The following is a 12,843-nucleotide window of genomic DNA, read 5'->3' as shown; positions in this document are numbered from 1 at the left end:
TTAATTCAAACTGTGAGACTAAAATCAATCCGTCATCAGAGTCTCAGTTGGTTCCTGCTACACACTGAGTTTTCTGTTATTGTTTGGATCCTGTCTGAATGTTTTTCTGTAAGTTAACCATCATGTCACTAAATTTGATTTAATTTCTTTAAAAAGAATCAATCATTCCTGCAGTCGGTTTGAATCACAGACTAAACATCTTAATTTAATAAAATGTATAAAAGTGACCAACACAAAGTGCATAACTGTGAAGTTTGAGATGATAAATGGTTTTCATTTCTTTTTTCAAAATGCAAATCTGAAAAGTCTGGGATTCATCTGTATTCAGGCCCCTGAACTTTGTAGAACCACATTTCTGTCGGGAGGGGTGTAGTGGAGGATCCCAGAATGCAGACGACAGCAAGCAGTAGTGGCGAGTAAACAAAAAGATTTAATAAATGAAACTCCCTTCAGCAGGGGATGGCAAAAACAGGCATGGACAGGCAGGCAAGACAGGCTTGGCATGAACAGGTGATAGAGAAAAGTGATCCGTAATGAACAGAATAAGGGTGTCTATGTGTGGCGAGACACAGGTGAAAAACAAAAGCTGATTGACATGGTGCAGGTGGGCCGATTGAAGCTGATTGCTGAACAGAGACAGAGACAGAGAGTGAAAACAAAGCATGGCAGGAACTAAATACTACCTGAACATAATCAAACATAAAAAACATAGCAATAAGAGAACATAATCCAGAAGCAATATAAACAGAACAAAACAATCAGAAAAAAACCAAAACATAGCACCACCTCTACAACAATAAACAGAAGCAGGTTCCAAAACTCAACTGTGAGAAACATAAGAGGAAAAACCTGCAACCAAAAACCAAACACCCCCAAATCATGACATTTTCTCTGCAGGTCCAGTTGCAGTTTTTTGGGGGGTCTGTCTCTAACAGCTTTGATCATCGACAGACTGAACAATTTTGACTTTTCTTACCATAAGTAAGGCGGAGTTCGTTTCCACCACACATCTCCTCAGATCGCAGCACCTTCTTCCAAATAACTCCTGGTTTAGGGTAAGTCAAACTGGCTTAGTCAAACTGCAAACAGGACTTTGGCTTTCTTCTTGCACCTGTTCCGTGAAGGCCAGAGTTGTAGAGTGCATGGCTATGTCCCGTTGACAGATTCTTCCACCTGAGCTGTGAATCTCTACAGCTCCTCTAGACTCACCATGGTCCTCTTGGCTGCCTCTCTGATTAATGCTCTCTTTGCCCAACCTGTCAGCTTAGGAGGACATCCATGTCTTGATAGGTCTGCAGTTGGTCCATCCTCTCGCCATGTTCAGATGATGGATTGGACTCCTGGAGTCGAACAGCACAGCAGAACAAATATCAGGAATTCAGGGAATAACACAAACATTTATACCTTTCACTGAGGTCAGATCATGATATTGTGTACCCCAGATATTGTACAAAGACCCCGGACTGTTCTGGTTTGCTACATAGAAGATATCTGTTCTCAGGTCAATTTTCAGGACATATTGTCAGGATCCAGACATTAGTTGAGATAAGTAAACAGAACTATTCATCTGAAAGCTGCTCTAAAAACCATATCTGCAGTTTTTCTCCAATGACTAATCTCCCCTGAGGGCTGTTTTTTAGCTCTTGTTGTAACTAATTAATAAAATGATTATGAATAACATGATACAGTCATACAGAAAGGGCTGAAAACTATGCAGGAAAGATTGGCCTACGCCGACCACTGTTCCTCAACATGGCACAAAGCAAAGCGAGCCCTAATTGGCATGAATGTAACATAGGACATGTTTAATGAATACAAATCATGAGTAAATGTAGACACAACCATCCACAGCAGCTGGCAGTTCACAGAGAGGTGGAGAAGGCAGGATGAAGTGGACCTCTGAGCTCTGAACGGACCGCAGGTTATAGATTGAATAAAATTGTCAGGCAGACAAACTGAATGTCTCCAGCCGCTCTTTGACCACAAAAACAGAAACATGCTAAGGACGCCCCCAGTGAGACCAGTAGGAGGAACGTTATAGACAACGACTGGGCAAGCTGGTGCTGCTTTAGTAATTAAAACAATAGCACAAGAGAGCGGTAACCCAAACCAGGATTGTTCTGCTGAGGCCTGCTGCTGATGAATATGTTGATCCAGTCTGGGAGGTGTTAGGTTCTGACCTTTTTTATTCATTTTTTACAGCAGATGAATGTCTTTAGGTCCTTCCTGCTGCTCTCAGAGATTCCAGCCTCAACTAGAAGCTTACAGGCAGCTCCTCTACCTCCACCCCTCTGAAGATAAGTTTGTTTCTCCACTGCAGAATCATGAGGTGTTTGATGTGGATGTGAAGAACCAGGTGATGGTGCTTCACCTTCCCTTTGTTGCTGTTTCTTCATCATGATTAGCAGACTTCCAGTGTTTAATCTGCACGACCAGAGGAAGCTATGGGCTGAATCATTCCTGACCATTATCCTGGAAACATGTTTCAGTTGGATCGTTCTCACTGATGAATTATTCCATCTGATGCTTTACCTCCATTTTACACCAAGTCTGCTTTTTAGTGTCTTTTTAAATTCTGCTTGCAGAAAGCTTTGAACATTTGTCAGAGACAAAAAGAGACACAATCTTAAGGTTAAGATCTTGTGCTTCTTTTACAGAAGTAAAAGCAAATTCTGCATCCATCTGATCGTGTGACGACATCGCAGATGTATTTTGTTTACCGCATGTTCTTATATATGCTGCTATAATTATACATAGTGGTACTCTTGGTGATCTTCTAGACTTCGACCAGGTTTCTGATACTACACTAGGATGATTCAGATCATACCAGGCAGTGAAAACATTTTGTGTTAGACTAAAGAATAACAGATTCTCCTCTAATCTGCATCCCCACATGCAAGCAGCATGATAATCCGAGTATAATAAAAATATAAAAATGGATCAGAATAACTGCTTTAATTCACTGAAAGGACACAGAGAAAGATCTAGTCCATTTAGGGGAACCTACTGACCTGGAAAAGGAAAACAATCTGGATGAGGAACCAAACTGAGGAGATTTTTAAGCGGTCGTAGAAACATACTGAAGATCTTCATATTTGTGGAGGATCTAGAGTCCAAGAACTGAGAGGCAAAGGAGTCCATCACTTTTGCAAAGACCACTGAGGTGGGTCCAAAGGTCCATGGTGGGAGGGCACCAGGGCTGGCTCAGATCTTTCCAGGAATGTTGAAGGCTCCAGACATTGTGGGGCTGTTGTTTTTGCCATTCTTTTACAATGTGGGATGGAGAAAAAGGACATGACCTTCAGGTGAAAGGGATGCAGTTTAGCTTCTCTTGGTCTGAGGCCATGGCTTTAAACTTGTCTCTCTGAGCCCAGGTGAGACTCTGCCTCAAGCGAAGGAAGATCAAGTCTCTTGGTGTTTTGTCTTGAGTGATGGCTGGATGGAGCAGGACATGGGTGGACAGATAGGAGCATCTGAGAGCAAATGAGGGCATTTCCCTGTATGCCATGATCTAAATGGTAAAGGTCTGGATTTACAGGTTGATCTCCGATCCAGCTCTCACCTATGTTCATGAGATATGGAGCATGACTGAAAGAACAAAATCCTGGATACAAACAGCTGGAATGAGGTTCCCCTGCAGGGTGGATCGGTTCTGCCTAAGAGAAAAGGAGTGGAGCTCTGTCATCAAGGGGGCCTTCATCTTATCAGGAGGACTCCTGGATTCCTTACTGGAGGTCCTTTGGACACATCAAGCTTGATCCAGTCCATCTGAAGGTCTCATCAAATGTTGCGTGAAGGTGTGAAACAGCCACTGGTAACAGTTTCCTTATTAGCTTTCTTCTCGTTCATTGTTCTGTCTTTATCATCTCTGTCTCAGTTTCCTTCACTCTGTGAACTCTGATTCTCTTGTCTTCTCTCTGGTTTGTTGACCCATAATCCTATCAGATTACTTCTCAAAAGATCCCAAACCTTCTGGAAATCCTTCCCCTGAGCAGAAACATTCCCTGGAGCTTCAATTAAACACCGCTGCTCCCATGGAAATGATGATGAAGCCCATTAAAGTCTGGCCCAGCATGGCTTCTGGTGCTCCTCCTCCGTGTTTGGATGGAGCTGTTTTCAGGTCAGATCAGAGTCTGGATCTGCTGATGGGTCAGAGCAGCTCTTTGTAACCACAGGTTTCACTATGAGGGCGTTTCTTCAGTTAAAGCATGCAGAGAACAAAGATGTCAGCCTGTTTTTCACTAAGATGTTCTTCTGTGTACAAACCTTCCTAAATCTGCAAAGGTATCTAAAGCGCTACTTGTTACACTCCTTCTGCTCTTCCACATGGGAAATAAAGCAGATATTTTACCACAAGCTATTGAGGAGATCTGTTTGAGAAAGATCTGTGCTGCAACACAAACCCACCTCTGTTGGTACATTCTTCATCCTTTATGCCTCAGCTGCAGGGTTTTCATGCAGGACAAATAAAACTCAGAGGTTTCATACTTCTGGTACAACCGCCACCACCAGCTGCAGGAAGATAAAGCAACTGATGCAGAGCATATTCAGCATCCTACTGATGTTTCCCACTGGGTTCAGTATATAGATATTTAGCTCTCATGTTTCAGTAGAGTTCATGTAGAATTGATTTAAATTGGTTGTTTTCTTGGCCTGAATCCAGTTTTGAACATAGTCCACAAACTTTCATTGTGTAGAAAGGAAGGCCACTCAGGAAGTTTTTTCCAAGCTGTTTCCAAGTTATTAAAAAAACCCTACTTCCCATGAACACTCAGGGAACACAACCTGTCTGCCGATCTGCTGAAGACTTTTCACCATTGCTTCATCAAGTCAGTTTCAACTTGCTGCATGACATCCTGGCACACAAACTGCACAGAAACAAACAAAATCCCTCAGACGTGTGTCCAGAACTGCTGAGAAGATCATCTGACTCCTCGTGCCCTCACTGGATAATATTTTCAGGCCTCGCTGCCTCCGCCAAGCAAATACTATCCTGCAGGATAATACACACCCCATGCACAATCTCATCTCCTAGCTCCCGCCTGGCAGGCGCTATGGAGCCCTCAGACACGTTCCTCAAGACTGCAGAACAGTTTTCTTCCCGAGGCCATGGCAGAACTGAATCAGCACGCTCCCCCAACGCGGTCCAGTGCTCCTCCACATACCCTTCACCATTTCAAAAGGATAGATCTATATATAAAGGATTCTATAATTTAATGTCTTTTGTACTGTGTGTGTGTGTGTATGTAGAACTGGATATGAGTGTTGGCGTTAGTGAGAGTTGTTGTGTTCTGAGAGTAGTTGAATTTTGTTTTGGACCTGGTTCATGATTGTTTTCCATGTGGTGCTTTGGTTTGTTCAGTCTCTTGTTCTGATTATTGTGTTTGTTTTCTAGGTGTCACTTTTATTCCTTATTTATTGTTGTATTCTGTTCATCGTGCATTTTAGTTTATGTTCTGTAAAATCTTCCTTTGGTTAGATTGTTTAATTGCCTCTCTGTTCAGCCCAGCCAGGCTGTTTCCACTTCCTGCCACAGTCAGCTTGCAATCAGCTTCATTTGTTCCACCTGCACTTTGCCAGTTAGTCTCCTAGCTTCACCTGTATATAAAATCCTCTGGTCTGTTCATTCCTGGCTGGATCATTATATTACTGTCACCCATGGCAAGTCTGTTGCTACACCAAAGCGTCCTCAGGCCTGCCTGCCTGTAAGTCTTTTGTTTTGTATCAACACTTTTTATTTTACATTTGCTCCTGAAACCACTCGTACAAGAGTACATCTGTAATTTAATTTTGCTGTTTTAAATGTGCATAGATTCTGATTCTGTTGGAGCAGATTCCTCCAGCTCTCCAGGACTGGACCTAGGTGCCCCTGGTTCAGACAGTTATGCTGTCTGTGTGGTCCACTTATCTGAGACAAAATAAAGACGCTTCACCAATGAGAGGAGATTTATGGTGACATGTGAAAGTCTCAGGGGAGGTTCTGTAAGAACCAGAACCAAATATTAACATCATTCAGTTAACTATGAGATTATTATAAATTCTGTCTCATATGTTGCACACTCCTTCTGAAACAAACCCTGAAGCCCTTTAAAAAAAAAAAAAGTACTCTTTGATTTCCATCCCTCTGAAGACGGTTCTGTCTGTGAGACAGAGACTCAGCCTGAACCCAGAACCAGCTGCTCTGACTTTCTCTCCATGCTGCAAATCGATGTGGATTACAGGAGCTGAGCCTGATGTATGAAGCTGCATGCATGACTGTGTGTGCTAACAAGACTCCTGTGTGGGAGTGAGGGGGTGTGTTGAAAAAGTCACTGCAGCACTTTGTTGAAGCCAGATGCTGCAATGGACACATAAATAAGTACTGCAGCAGTCTCTGTGAGGCACACAGCGGCAGGAATCCCTCTGTAGCACAACCCAATGAAGCATCAGGGCTGATTTGGATCTGCTTCCATCATACCCAGTTAAACTGGAAACGGGTCTTTTGTTTCTAAAAATAATTTGTTAAAAATTGTTGCAGGACTCAGCCACCTTCATCCTGCTCTGCCCCAGCTGTTCCCTGGATGGATGAGAAGAAGGTTCAAGTAACATAATTAGTAGCTTGATGACATCAAGCTGAAGCGTGGTGTTATCTGCTGCTAATCTCACAGAGAGGGATGTATTACACTGCATAGGCGGGGAAACCCTCTAAAATGTGCTTCCACAGCATCAGCCACAGGTCAACATGCAGAATCATCTTTTGAAGACAGTTTTTAACCTCAGGAAGCGTTTCCAGGTTCACGAAGGTGAAATAAAATGTGAAACTGGATCATTTCAGAATCCGAAGCCCAATGTGAACAGCAGACAAACGGGAGAAGCAATGACTTCATTTTTAAAGAGTCGTCTTTGTTTAATGTGGAGAAAATGAAGATTTACAGCAAAACATGTAAGGATTTTACAGCATTGTTGGTTTGGAGTAAGAATGAGGAGTCATTATCTTACCTCGAATGGACATTTGGTTTCAAAAGGGTCCCAATAAAGTATTTTACTCATAGTAACCAGATTTTATTTAGGCGCGCCAGCTGAATAAACATCCTACTGTGTAATTTAAGCCCTAGATGTGCACTTACAGAGAAGGTAGAAGGTGAAATGCTTTTATTCTATTCTACATAAATATATTAACAATTTTCTTTTGAAGGTGATTTTTTTTTCTTTTCTTTCTGTAACAAAATGTATTTTATGTTTTTACAATGACCTGCTCTCAGTGCCGATCCTTAAATAATGAGTAAATGATCTAGTGAATAAGTTCACTGAATTACCAATGCCATTCCTGAACGAGCTCAGCTGAACCTTTGTACCGAGCACATCAGTCACGGTTTGCTTGACTGCATGTGAATTCCTCTCTGGTTCTCCAAGCCGGGATCACCGACAGCTGGAAGCTGCAGGTTGTTGTTGCAGATGTTCCCTAACAGACCTGTGCTGCTCTTGATCAATAGGTTTGCAGGTTTTCTAAAGGGTTTCTTTGTATATAAGCTATTTTACCCATTTCGATTGGACTTCAATCAAGATGATCAAGGCAGCATTTGGGAATTAACTTGAAGTTTTGCGTTTAATAAAGTCAAATAAAATAGAAAGTGCTGAAGAACTGGTTGTGTGCTTAGTTTCCTTTTGTGTCAACACAACACTGCTTCATCTGTTAAATTAAGGAATATTTTTAGTGCTTCAATAATTTATAAATTTGATGGGTGAAGTTCTTAAATACTAGACTGAAAGTGGGTGGAAAACAACCAAAGTCTAAAGAGAAACTCTGAAATGTCTTCAAAAAACCTGGAGAAATGTTCTTTAAAACCATCTTTAACAGATTTGTTTCTGTTCGTCTAGTTTGGAGTTTATAAGAAATCCTGTTAGACTGAAGCTACATTTCAGCACCTTCAGAATGAGCCCAGATTATTCATCTGAAGCCAAGAATAAAACAGTAAATATGAAGATTTTTCTTACCATAGTTTGTTCTGTTGTGTTTTTCATTGAGCAGAGACTCTAATGGCCGCTGTAAATATTCAACAAGCGCCTGACATCCATTCACTCCAAGATAAACAGCGAGAGAGGAGGAGGCTGTAAAAAACACTATGGTCCGTCCGCAGAGTACTAAAACACTCTGCTGTAGGGGTCAGCAGAGGACAGATGGAGAGGAGGTTCACGGGAAGAAAACAAGGTCAAGGCAGACAAGGAGGGGAATGAAGGTGAAAGGAGAGAAAGAAATGGGTCCAGTTTATTGATCCTATTCTGCTTGTTCTGTGAAACGTTTTGATTTCTGGTGAGAGGATTTCAGTGAATGGGGCTCCACGGTGGCACAGCTGTGAGCATCATCTTGGCATACTAGGGTGCCAGAAGGTCCACAAATGTTTGCAACAATAAGAGAAAAATATTACAATCAGGCTTATCTATTTTTCAAAACTCACCTTTTTACACTAAATTTATGAAGCAACAGTTAACTTTCCTTAGAGTTTTCGACACTAAAATATGCTAGGAGCCAAATGAACAGTAAGTCACCAGCAGGCGATAGATAGATGATGTACATTTTATTCGGTTTGTTTGTTAGGGCTTTTTGTTTCAGTTTATTTAGTTCCAATTAAATATTGACTTTATTTCTCAGCACTTTACACGACAAACGGATCCAATTCATATGCAGATGATCCAATCAGTAATTTAACCAGATTCAAATTCACTTTCATACATCATTAATCAGTTGTTTTTTTTAAATACAGTGCAGCCTAACCCAGTTTAAAATGTCCGTTAGCAGGGGTGAAAGTAGTTTTAAATTCTTGCCGGTACTTAGGGGCTGAAGCCAGCAGCACTCACCATGCAGCTGTGTGTGCATGCAACTGCTGCATGGGCGATTCATCTTTAATTTCAGTGTGAGGTCTTTCTAGGTGTTAAAAAAAATCCTACGTAAAGTAATTAGACATTAACCCTGCAGAAAAAGTCCTAAAGGGAGGAAAACTTTTCTACAGGTGTGGGAAAATGATCTTAATGTTACGTCTGTTTCAGGAAATTGCTCTACCTTCTGAATAAATAAAACTGTACATATATGAATTTTTAAAGATTCATATCTGCTGCTGGAGGCAATGGGCGTGAAGCTGGGCACCACAGACAGCGAAGCCATAAAGTGTGAGAAAAGAGTCGGTTTGGATTCCAGTCAGCAAATCTGAAATTATCTTTTTAAAACCAGCAACAAAATTCTGTCTTTTTTACATTTTACAGGTTCATCCTCTTCTTTAAGGTGTTATCCACATCTCCTGACTACAGGTGAGGGTTGGAATGTCACCTCAGCTGCTGCTTCTCAACAACAAACTGAAGGAAGACCTTCTTGAAGAACCCATCCATCCGTTGTTCCCAGAGCTAGATGAGTCTCAGGTTATTGAGGAACAAGTCAGGGTCAAGTCCCAAGTCTTTTCAGCACAAGTCGAGTCAGAAGTCCTGTATTTTTGCTACTTAAGTACGACTCTAGTCTGAGTCTGAAACTCGAGTCTCATGTCTGGTGTGAGCTGATCTATTGTCAGCAGTCCCAGTATGAAGCACTGGTTGCCAGTATGACTTATGTGAAGAGACGTCTGAGGCGTAAATATTTGCAGACCTGATGAATATTCTCAGTGAAGCCTGTCAGAGTCTTCTTCGGCTAATTGTGCTCTCAGACTGGGTAGAAACAAGCTGTGCTTTATGGATGCGAATCTGATTCAGCTCGGCTGCAGCAGAGGGATCCCCGTTAAGATGCTTCTTGTAATTATTGGATTATTGAAGAGCAGAGGAGCTGGTGGCCACACTCATGATGGCAATCACCGACATCAATCCCCTCCTCCCTCGGCTGTCATCCGTCCTCCTCCTCCTCTCCTCAGACTGCTGAGTGGAGGAGGAAGAGCTGCTGGGAATCCCACAGTCGGACATTATATAACCACCTCGGTGCTGCAGCCAGAGCTCTCAAGCTGTGACACTGATTAACTGGTGGTTGTTCCCCTAAATCTGGCAGCTCAGCCTCCACACAAAGAAATTAATCAGTTTTCCATCCACCAAAGATACTCTGTGGCTTCCTTAAACCTGCCATTTATTAAAAATATCAACCTGTTAACTCAGTAACAGAACATCAGTTGTGTCAAAATAAGGTGAGATCTTTCCATGTAATCCATGCAACATTTTGTAACTGCTCACAGTTAACTCCATAAAAGTTACAATAAATAATCCATGCAATAATGATTAAAACACAGTTGAAGCAGTGAGGAGTGAAACAAGCTTGTTCTCATATTCTGGAGCTGAGAGACTGGAGAGGCCTGTGTGGAGCCACATATTATCTGTCTTATCTTTTGTAAAAATATAAACAAGTGTATCCAAAGAAATGATGTATGATGATTTTATATTCTTTCACATGTATTAAATAAAATTAGTAATCTTTGATTAACAAGTTAAAAGATGCATGATTGAAATATGGTTAAGAACTGAGAATTAGAGGAAAAACATTGGCAGGCCAATTGAGCACAGTGATACCATGGTCAGTAAACCATTTACCAGTGGTTTTGGCACTGTGAGCAGGTGCCAGGTCGTGCTGAAAAATGAAATCTTCATCTCCATAAAGCTTTTCAGCAGATGGAAGCATGAAGTGCTCCAGAATCTCCTGATAGCTAGCTGCATTGACCCTGCCCTTGATAAAACACAGTGGACCAACACCAGCAGCTGACACAGCAACCAGACCATCACTGACTGTGGGTACTTGACACTGGACTTCTGGCATTTTGGCATTTCCTTCTCCCCAGTCTTCCTCCAGACTCTGGCACCTTGATTTCTGAATGACATACAGAATTTGCTTTCATCCGGAAAAAAGTACTTTGGACCACTGAGCAACAGTCCAGTGCTGCTTCTCTGTAGCCCAGGTCAGGCGCTTCTGCCGCTGTTTCTGGTTCAAAAGTGGCTTGACCTGGGGAATGCGGCACCTGTAGCCCATTTCCTGCACACGCCTGTGCACGGTGGCTCTGGATGTTTCTACTCCAGACTCAGTCCACTGCTTCTGCAGGTCCCCCAAGGTCTGGAATCGGCCCTTCTCCACAATCTTCCTCAGGGTCCGGTCACCTCTTCTCGCTGTGCAGCGTTTTCTGCCACACTTTTTCCTTCCCACAGACTTCCCACTGAGGTGCCTTGATACAGCACTCTGGGAACAGCCTATTCGTTCAGAAATGTCTTTCTGTGTCTTACCCTCTTGCTTGAGGGTGTCAATAGTGGCCTTCTGGACAGCAGTCAGGTCGGCAGTCTTACCCATGATTGGGGTTTTGAGTGATGAACCAGGCTGGGAGTTTTAAAGGCCTCAGGAATCTTTTGCAGGTGTTTAGAGTTAACTCGTTGATTCAGATGATTAGGTTCATAGCTCGTTTAGAGACCCTTTTAATGATATGCTCATTTTGTGAGATAGGAATTTTGGGTTTTCATGAGCTGTATGCCAAAATCATCCGTATTAAGACAATAAAAGACCTGAAATATTTCAGTTAGTGTGCAATGAATCTAAAATATATGGATGTTAAATTTTCATCATTACATTATGGAAAATAATGAACTTTATCACAATATGCTAATATTTTGAGAAGGACCTGTATATGAAAGAAATATAACATTAATCATTTGTAAAGCACGAATAAAAATAATTTTAACACTGTTTTAAAGTAAATGCAGAAAGCTGAAGAAAGGAATGTGTAATACTGTGTAAAGTTTAAAACTGAGCAGATTAGAGAAAGAACTGTAGGATGACAAGGAGTGAGGAGAGCCAGTTGTATGCTGACAGCGAACCTTTTGAAGTCTAAATGGGAGGAAGGGAGGATGCGACTACAGCCAGCTGTGTGGCTATTACCAGCATCTCCAAGGCTGAGAAACAGCATCAGCAGGTCACGATGACCATGACTAAAGTATTGGGCAATAATCAAGAAGCTGAGCTGAATAGGTTGCGCAATAACTAAGAAGCCTGATAAGGGCCTGACCGGTGAAGGCATCAAGCACCATAAAAACAATGCTGAGAGCAGAAACGGGGTTGTTTCCTCGCAGAAGACCAGCGAACAAGATCGGACGGAGAAAAGAAGCTTAGATGGAAAAGGAACAGAGACACAGCCCAACTGATTGACTGCATTAAAATAGAGGATCAACCCGTGAGCCCAGAAAGGACTGTGCCTCAAAATTAAGAATCTGATTTCATCTAAAGCCTTTTTATCCAGACAACAGAAGTGAACTTGATCAGTGAACAGCTGATTGTTCTAAGTTTCAGGCTTCTGGAAGTCCTGAATTAACCTCATTTATGTCTCCGGGTTTCCTTCAACTCTTCAGCCTCTGGAAACTACTGTCTTCAGAGACAAATACAGTACCTTGCGAAAGTACTCGGCCCCCTTGAACTTTTCAACCTCTTGCCACATTTCAGGCTTCAAACATAAAGAAATAAAATTCAAATTTTTTGTGAAGAATCAACAACAAGTGCGACACAATCATAAAGTAGAATGAAATTTATTGGACGTGTCAAACTTTTTTAACACATAAAAAACTGAAAAGTGTGGCCTGCAATATTATTCGGCCCCTTTACTTTCATTGCAGCAAACTCACTCCAGAAGTTCTGTGAGGATCTCTGAATGATCCAATGTTGTCCCAAATGACTGATGATGATAAATAGAATCCACCTGTGTGTAATCAAGTCTCCATATAAATGCACCTGCTCTGTGATAGTCTCAGGGTTCTGTTCAAAGCGCAGAGAGCATCATGAAGACCAAGGAACACACCAGGCAGGTCCGAGATACTGTTGTGGAGAAGTTTAAAGTTGGATTTGGATACAAAAAGATTTCCCAAGCTTTA

General features: G+C 41.9%; 2 long non-coding RNA genes across 2 annotated transcripts; one reads left to right on the top strand and one right to left on the bottom strand.

Moving 5' to 3' along the window:
* Positions 1-422: 422 nt before the first annotated feature.
* Positions 423-8,139, bottom strand: LOC124857208. The gene is made up of 3 exons (XR_007035541.1): positions 7,975-8,139; positions 977-1,340; positions 423-626 (listed from the first exon to the last, which is right to left on the bottom strand). It is a non-coding gene; the product is annotated as an uncharacterized LOC124857208 (long non-coding RNA).
* On the top strand, positions 5,637-7,621 carry LOC124857207. The gene is made up of 2 exons (XR_007035540.1): positions 5,637-5,705; positions 5,813-7,621. It is a non-coding gene; the product is annotated as an uncharacterized LOC124857207 (long non-coding RNA).
* Positions 8,140-12,843: the final 4,704 nt, after the last annotated feature.

The sequence above is a fragment of the Girardinichthys multiradiatus genome, chromosome 20 (assembly GCF_021462225.1).
Source record: "Girardinichthys multiradiatus isolate DD_20200921_A chromosome 20, DD_fGirMul_XY1, whole genome shotgun sequence".
Taxonomy (NCBI): Eukaryota; Metazoa; Chordata; class Actinopteri; order Cyprinodontiformes; family Goodeidae; genus Girardinichthys; species Girardinichthys multiradiatus.
Note: the sequence above shows the minus strand (reverse complement) of the source record. Positions and strands in the feature narration are given on the sequence as shown.